General features: G+C 38.5%; 1 long non-coding RNA gene across 1 annotated transcript; it reads right to left on the bottom strand.

Annotated features, from left to right (window-relative positions):
• Window positions 1-2,622: 2,622 nt before the first annotated feature.
• Window positions 2,623-4,922, bottom strand: LOC130820556 (uncharacterized). Its single transcript, XR_009045231.1, has 3 exons — window positions 4,902-4,922; window positions 3,868-3,946; window positions 2,623-3,030 (listed from the first exon to the last, which is right to left on the bottom strand). It is a non-coding gene; the product is annotated as an uncharacterized LOC130820556 (long non-coding RNA).
• Between the last annotated feature and the right edge of the window lie 3,017 nt (window positions 4,923-7,939).

Genomic DNA, 7,939 nt, shown 5'->3' with positions numbered 1-7,939 from the left:
CCTGTCAAACTAGGATTAGGTGTTGTGACTAATCCTAGATTGGAGAGAAGATGCTTGAAATGTGGTGACGGAATGGATTTAGTGAACAAATCTGCGAGTTGAGATTTGGTAGGCAAATATGTTAGTTGAATAAGGCCCTCCATGACTTTATCCCTTGTGAAGTGACAATCAACTTCTATGTGTTTTGTTTTGTCATGAAACACTGGGTTCTTTGCTATATATATTGCAGACTGATTGTCACAGTTAAGTGTGACAGGTTTGAGATCTTGAATGCCCAATTCTTCCAATAATCTCACGAGCCATGTAAGTTCACTAGCTGCTGATGCCATTGCTCTGTATTCTGACTCAGCGGATGATCTAGAAACAGTAGGTTGTTTCTTGCTTTTCCATGATATAAGAGATTTCCCTAGAAGAATCAGATAGCCAATGACTGACTTCCTAGAATTGGGACAGGCTGCCCAGTCAGCATCAGAGAATGCTTGTAACGTAAGCTATTCAGAACCATTTAAGAGAATACCTTTTGTTACGTTACCTGAGATGTACTGCAAAACATGTTGTAAAGCTTGTAAATGTGGTTTTCTAGGATCTTGCATAAACAGGCTGAGAGTTTGAACTGCATAACTAATGTCTGGTCTCGTATTTGTCAAAAAATTCAGTTTACCAATCAAAGATCTATAATGTGATGGATTATTAACTGGATCACCATGATCAACATATAGTTTCAAATTTATTGGTAATGGAGTTGGTGAGATCATGCTGATGTCAAAGCCACTGAAATCTAACAATTCTTTTGCAAATTTTTTTTGAGATAAATCTGAACTAGTGAGCACAATATCATCAACATATACTATAGCTATAGTCAAATGCCCTTGACACCTTTGAAGAAATAAAGAATAATCTGATTTAGATTGTATAAAACCTTGTGACTGTAATGTAGACATCAGTTTAGCATACCACTGCCTGCATGCTTGTTTTAAACCATATAATGACTTTCTCAATCTGCAGACTTTGTGCTTTGGATTAGGTATTCCTTAGGCATTTCCATATAAATTTCCTCAACTAAATCACCATGGAGAAAGGCATTGTTTATATCAAGTTGATATACAGGCAAGTTGTTATGAGAAGCAAGAGACAGAACACATCTTAAAGTAGGCATTTTAATGACAGGAGAGAAAGTCTCTTCAAAATCAACACCATGTTTCTGAGTATAGCCTTTTGCAACTAATCTGGCTTTAAATCTTTCCAAAGAACCATCAGACTTTAGCTTGATTTTATAAACCCATTTACACTTGACTGTCTTCTTTCCTTTCGGAAGTGTTACTTCTTCCCAAGTGTTGTTATTCTTGAGGGCTTTAATCTCAGAATCCATAGCTATGACCCATCTTGTGTCCTGAACAGCCTCTTCATAAGACTGTGGTTCAGAATAATTATTGTCTGAATATGTAGAAAAATCATTAGGACTGAGACTGACTAGATTGCACCAATGTATCATGCTAGAAAGACAATGATAATCACTGAGGTAAGCAGGCTTTTTCCTTGTCCTGGTAGATTGTCTTTGTGGAATTTGTAATGATGGTGATGAAATTTTAGAGATAAGGTAAGAATTAGAAGATAAAGGATCAGTTAAGTAAGGTGAAGCATGTATAGTTGGTGGATTATGATTAGGAGTGGAAAGATCAACTGTTTGGGAATCAAAAGTATCACTATGAATCTGAGTATTAAGGTATATATCAGGAATATCATCAAAGGTGAAAGAAGAAATAGGAGTAGAAACAGGTAAATAAAGATGTGATGCAGGAGAGGGATTAGATTTGCTTTTTAGATGAAAAGGATAATGAAACTCATGAAACACAACATCTCTAGACACAAGAATTTTATAAGACTGTAAATTTAGGACTTTGTATCCTTTTTGTCCTATAGCATAACCAAGGAACACACATGGGATAGCTCTTGGCTCTAGTTTAGCTCTATTATGTTTAGGTGTAGAAACATAGCAAAGACAACCAAAGGCTTTGAGGAAATTATAGTTTGGGGATTGTTTGAAGAGAATCTCATAGGGAGTGGAATTATGTATAGGTTTTTTAAAGGCATTCTGTTTACAAGGTAAGTAGCACAAAGTAAAGCTTCTCCCCAAAATTGTATAGGCAATTTTGCTTGAAAAAACAAAGCTCTGGCAGTTTCAAGAATGTGTCTATGTTTCCTTTCAACTACACCATTCTGCTGTGGTGTGTCTACACAACTAACACTTATGATTCTAATATCAAATTACTTGACTTATTCCACTTATACACATGCAATAATCACCACAACGCAAAACATAAGTCGTTTATCTATCCTAGATCTGCCCCAGCTCTCATGCGTGACGTTAACTTCAAACAATTCCTTAAAGACATAAGAATACGAGCGTCAAAGTAGGAACCACTGGCTCTGGTAACCACCTGTAACACCCCTGAATTTCCAACCCCTTAAACGAAACCAGAATCGGGAAGGAAGGGAGGAAATTCGGGTGTTACATAAAAAAGAAAAGAAGAGAAAATACTTAACATAAACGCTAAGGATTAATTAAAAAGGGTGAGTGAGCGGAATTTCGACAGCATCTCTACTGAAAACTGAGAATGTGAATAGAATATATGTAGTTATAATTGATTAGCATGATTAAACTAATCTAAGGCCTATAACGCCTTTCAAAAGAATACGTCACGACGGAACAAATCATCGTCGGCTTCACAAAACTTCAACTCTAACGAGGATCGTGGTTCCAGTGTTAACGCATCGATCTGACGGATACTAAAGGAGTATTCTCCCTACTGTACATCTAAAACTACGCAGCGGATCTATGGATCATACGAGGAGTCACATGGCTCCATACAAAAGAAATTTTACAACCCCAAAAGAAAAATTTACAAGTATCATGGAAGCTACAAGCATTAAGACGATTTATACACAATTGTTACGATCGTACTCCGCTCTTTCCCCAACGCAAAGCAAAAGAAGCTCCTATACCTGACATGCCAAGCTATGATCCTCCTGCTGCTCAACATAATGACCATAGTCATATGCGTCATAGCAGGAACATCATAGAGAGTCATGAGCAAACAACAACAACATGCACACGTCAGTAATAAATACAATTATAACAATTATAGTCATCGAACAAACTGTAGGTAACGATATAGTATGGCAATAATGAATCTACTCACTTGTCTAAACACTTCTATTTGTTCATAATTTCTCTTTCAACTGCTAACCTCTCAAGGTATATTCAAGGTAGTGGATCCTTTCTCTATTCATGGCATAGTGACACGGCCAAGGGCATTATCGGCCTCCCGGCGCCCATTGGCAAAGTATGAGCTCATGCCCCCTCCAGCTGACCCACTCGGGTCCTACCTTCGGGAAAAACTAACACACTGGGGTACTAAACCAGTGAAGAGGCCACCATATTGGGGTTTGCAAGGCCCTCATGGTAACACCTCGGTCAAGGGGCGTTATCGGCCTCCCGGCGCGCAATGACCCAAGCATGCTCATACCCCCCTTACGGTGGTCCCGTCGAACCTCACCTAGGGGACTAATAAATCAACCGGACATAATCCAGCTGAGTCACGCCAACTAATCATAAATCAAGGCTCAATAAGTAGGAAAAACACTTCGATACTACACACAACTATGGTGCGTTCTCTACTATTTAGAAATTTGTTCTCATAGTCTCCTAATGCTTCCACTCTACTTGCCTATATCACTATTTATGACCATCCACTAGCATGACTTACTTTCTGACGTTTTATAATTCTAATACGATGCATATAATCATGAAATATGAATAATACTTTGAAACAATGAATATGATAATTAATTACTGCGTGTACGTACCTGCAAGCGTCAATGCACGACCACAAGTTACAAAAATCGCCCAACTAAGGGGTCTACTTTCCTCTTATAAACTGGGAACCTATACAAGTTAGGGATAGAACTTATAAGTTCTCTTAACTACTTTGTTATACCAGCTAAAAACCAAGTAACCTCTATCATCCATTCACGACAAGTTTCCAATTACTTTTAGCACGTACGCATCTCATTCAACACCAAGCATCATCGTCAATTCAACAATAACACGAGTTTTTCCATCGGCAAAGAATAAAAGGATTATGTCGACTGCTTCATTACATCAACTAACTTTGAGTTATGACGATTCACACTTAAGTCTCACGAAGTTACATATAACTATATTATGACGTGAGGACAATTCTTAAAGTGGTCAGATCGCAACATTCTTCACTACATCCTCCCAAGTTAGAGAGACTACAATCGAGCATCACTACAAGCAACTTAACAACTTTTTACAATAAGTTGACATCATTCTCACGGCCTTACTAAGATTATGCATTATGACTTCAATAACAACCTAATAAGAATACTTGTAATTCACAACAATCAAATCATAACAACTAGCAGCTATTTATCCCAATTTAACAACTAAGATCACTTCCATAGGCACTACAATCACCACCATTACTAATTTTCACAACAAAATCCATCAACTAAGTTTCAAACAACTTTTAAAGTTATTTAATCAATCATCACACCATCAAAATATAAGATAGACGTACATCATTTGTAATTTCATTTCTAAATCCAAACCCTAATTATTTCATATTCAAAGATAATACTATTTCTATAACCTATGATAAGATTAAACCAAACTAATACACAATCAACACACATCCCATAATTTCTAATCACACTTCAAACTTTAAATCATGAATAGGTTCAATTCATCAATCAAACTCTTACCCACAAAAGAATTTAATGAAAATCATACAAATTTAACACTAAAGTTCATAAACTTAGTAAAATTCTGATTAAAAACTAGCAAAATTACTTAGAGTGAACTTGAGAGAGCTTACAATGGGGTAATTAGAAAGGAGTAAAGACTAGACGGTTAACACCAAGCGTCTAGACCGTGGCGGCTGCTGGCGATTGTGGAGAAGGCAGCGATCATGGCTGCTGCTGGCGAGACGCAGCGAGGGAGGAGGAGAGTGTGCTGTGGCTGCTGCTTGCGTGGGGAAAGAAAAGCCGGCTGTTGCTGCCGGTTTGGAGGAAGAAGAGATGCGGCTGCGGGGAGGACGGCTGCTGGTGCAAGGAGGGAAGGAAGGAGGCGCACGAGAAAGAACGAGGAAGAAGAAGAGGATGACGGCTAGCTTTTGTATTTAGGGTTTCATGAGCTTCTTTTATACTTGTTATTATTATTATTATTATTATTATTATTAGGTTTATTTATTTATTTATTTTTATCTCGGTTTATTTTGCTTGCGAGACCCAACTAAGAGACTCACCTTTGCGGCCTCACACATTTTAATAAAATAATCATTTTGATTCGAACCTCTTTATTTGAGAAATCGTAACTATATTTTTAGTATCTATATAAGTCGACATTTAAATCCGTATGTGAAAGAAATTTATTAAAGCTAATTCGAAAATAATTAAATAATAATTGTAAAATCTTTAAAAAAACTATTAAAATATTAAATAATTACGTCATTAAAATCTCGGGGTGTTACAGACTACCCCCCTTAACAGGAGTTTCGTCCCCGAAACTAGAGCAACCAAGGTGCTAAATGTGAAAATTTATATTTCTAATAATTCAATAAGGTGTCTTAACGATTTTAAGCATAAAGAATTAACTCAAAGATCATGACCTCATTGACACTATTATACTCGCTCTATCCAAATATTCAAACGTATTTCGTTCCGAACATTCATAATCATCTGAATTAACTCAACACCCAAACAAGGCATGTAAATGTCACACAATTAACTTAACATAATCAATCAAAAGCATGTAAAAATCATACAATTGACTCGACACGATCAATCAAAAGCATGCAATTTTGTAATAGGTCGGTATCATAGAGGAGGAAATGCATGCAAACGCGCGAAGGTCTATCACATTCTACCCCCCCTTAAAACTTAGTTACGACCCCGTAACTTACTAACCTCAAGAAAAAGGCGTGGGTATTTCTCACGCATGGAATCTTCAGTTTCCCACGTTGCCTCCTGTGTGCGCTGGTTAGCCCATAGAACTTTCACCATCTTTATATCTTTTCTCCTCGTACTACGCACTTTAGAATCTAAGATCTTGATAGGCTTCTCTTCATAAGATAGATTCTCATCCAGATCTAAGGGTTCGGGATCTAGCACATGAGATTTATCGGGAACATATCTCTTCAACTGCGAAATGTGAAACACATCATGGACCTTACCCAACTCATTGGGTAATGCTAGTCTGTAAGCGACCTTGCCTACCTTCTCTGTGATCTCATAAGGTCCTATAAACTTTGGGCTCAACTTCCCCCTCTTGCCAAACCTCATGACTCCCTTCATCGGTGAAACTCTCAATAACACAAAATCCCCTACGGCGAACTCATCAGGTCTCCTCTTAAGATCTGCGTAGGACTTTTGTCGATCCTGGGCCGCTTTAAGTCTTTCTCGAATCATTTTTACTTGATCAGTCATCTCCTCTAACATAGCCGGTCCTAGAGTGACAGATTCACTGAAATCGTCCCAACATACTGGATTACGACAACGACGACCGTACAAAGCTTCAAAAGGTGCCATCTGGATGCTTGCCTGGTAACTATTATTGTATGAAAATTCCACCATGTCTAGGCACTCATCCCAAGATCCTTGCCTATCCAAGGCTACTGCTCGCAACATATCTTCAAGTGTTCTATTCGTGCGTTCAGTTTGCCCATCAGTAGCCGGGTGAAAAGATGTGCTCCTAAGAAGCTCTGTACCCAAAGCTTTCTGAAATGCTTCCCAAAATTTCGACACATATCTTGTATCACGATCAGACACTATAGATCTAGGGACACCGTGGTATCGTACCACATTCTTAAGGTAAGCTCGAGCCAACTGATCCATATCCCACTGATTATTCATCGGAATGAACTTAGCACTCTTGGTGAGTCTATCCACGATCACCCATAACGTATCATTTCCTGACCTAGTCCTCGGTAAACCCAAAACAAAATCCATGGATATGTCATCCCATTTCCATACAGGAATATCCAAAGGTTGGAGCAAACCCGCAGGCCTTTTATGCTCGCTCTTTACCTTCTGGCAAGTCAAACACTTGGAAACAAACTCAGCAATATCTCTTTTCATTCCCGACCACGAAAATGTCTGCTTCAAGTCTTGATACATTTTATCTCCTCCCGGATGAACAGAGTACTTTGAGCTATGAGCCTCTGTCAAGATCTTTTCCTTAAGCTCTGTGCAAGTAGAAGGTACACACCAGCGACCCTTATATCGAATGCTACCATCCTCGAATATCATGAATCCTTCAGCTTTTCCTTCTCTAACCTGCTCTCTCGTTTTCTCCAATAAGGAGTCACCCGCTTGATTTGTTAAAATTTCCTCAAAAATTGAAGGTCGAATGGATAAGGCTGCTAACCGGGACTCTAGCTCCCCACGCTGTACAATCTCGAGATTCAATCCTTCCAAGTCTCTCTGCAACTCTATAGGAACAGTCAAGGAAACTAAGGAATGACAAGTCTTTCTACTCAAAGCATCGGCTACCACATTGGCCTTACCCTCATGGTAATTAAACTCCACATCATAATCGTTAATCAACTCTAGCCACCTTCGTTGCCTCATGTTCAAATTTTGTTGTGTATACAAGTATCGCAAGCTTTGATGGTCAGTATAAATTTTGCACTTCACTCCATACAAGTAATGTCTCCAAATCTTCAGAGCAAAGACAATGGCTGCTAGTTCTAGGTCATGAGTGGGATAATTGACTTCATGCGGTTTAAGTTGTCGTGATGCATAAGCAATAACCTTTCGATCTTGCATCAACACACACCCTAACCCATTTTTCGAGGCATCACTATACACAAGATATTCGGACGTGCTGTCTGGAAGGGTTAAAATCGGTGCAGTA

The sequence above is a fragment of the Amaranthus tricolor genome, chromosome 8, assembly GCF_026212465.1.
Source record: "Amaranthus tricolor cultivar Red isolate AtriRed21 chromosome 8, ASM2621246v1, whole genome shotgun sequence".
In the NCBI taxonomy this organism is placed as follows: Eukaryota; Viridiplantae; Streptophyta; class Magnoliopsida; order Caryophyllales; family Amaranthaceae; genus Amaranthus; species Amaranthus tricolor.
This window is presented reverse-complemented; position numbering and strand designations above follow the sequence as displayed.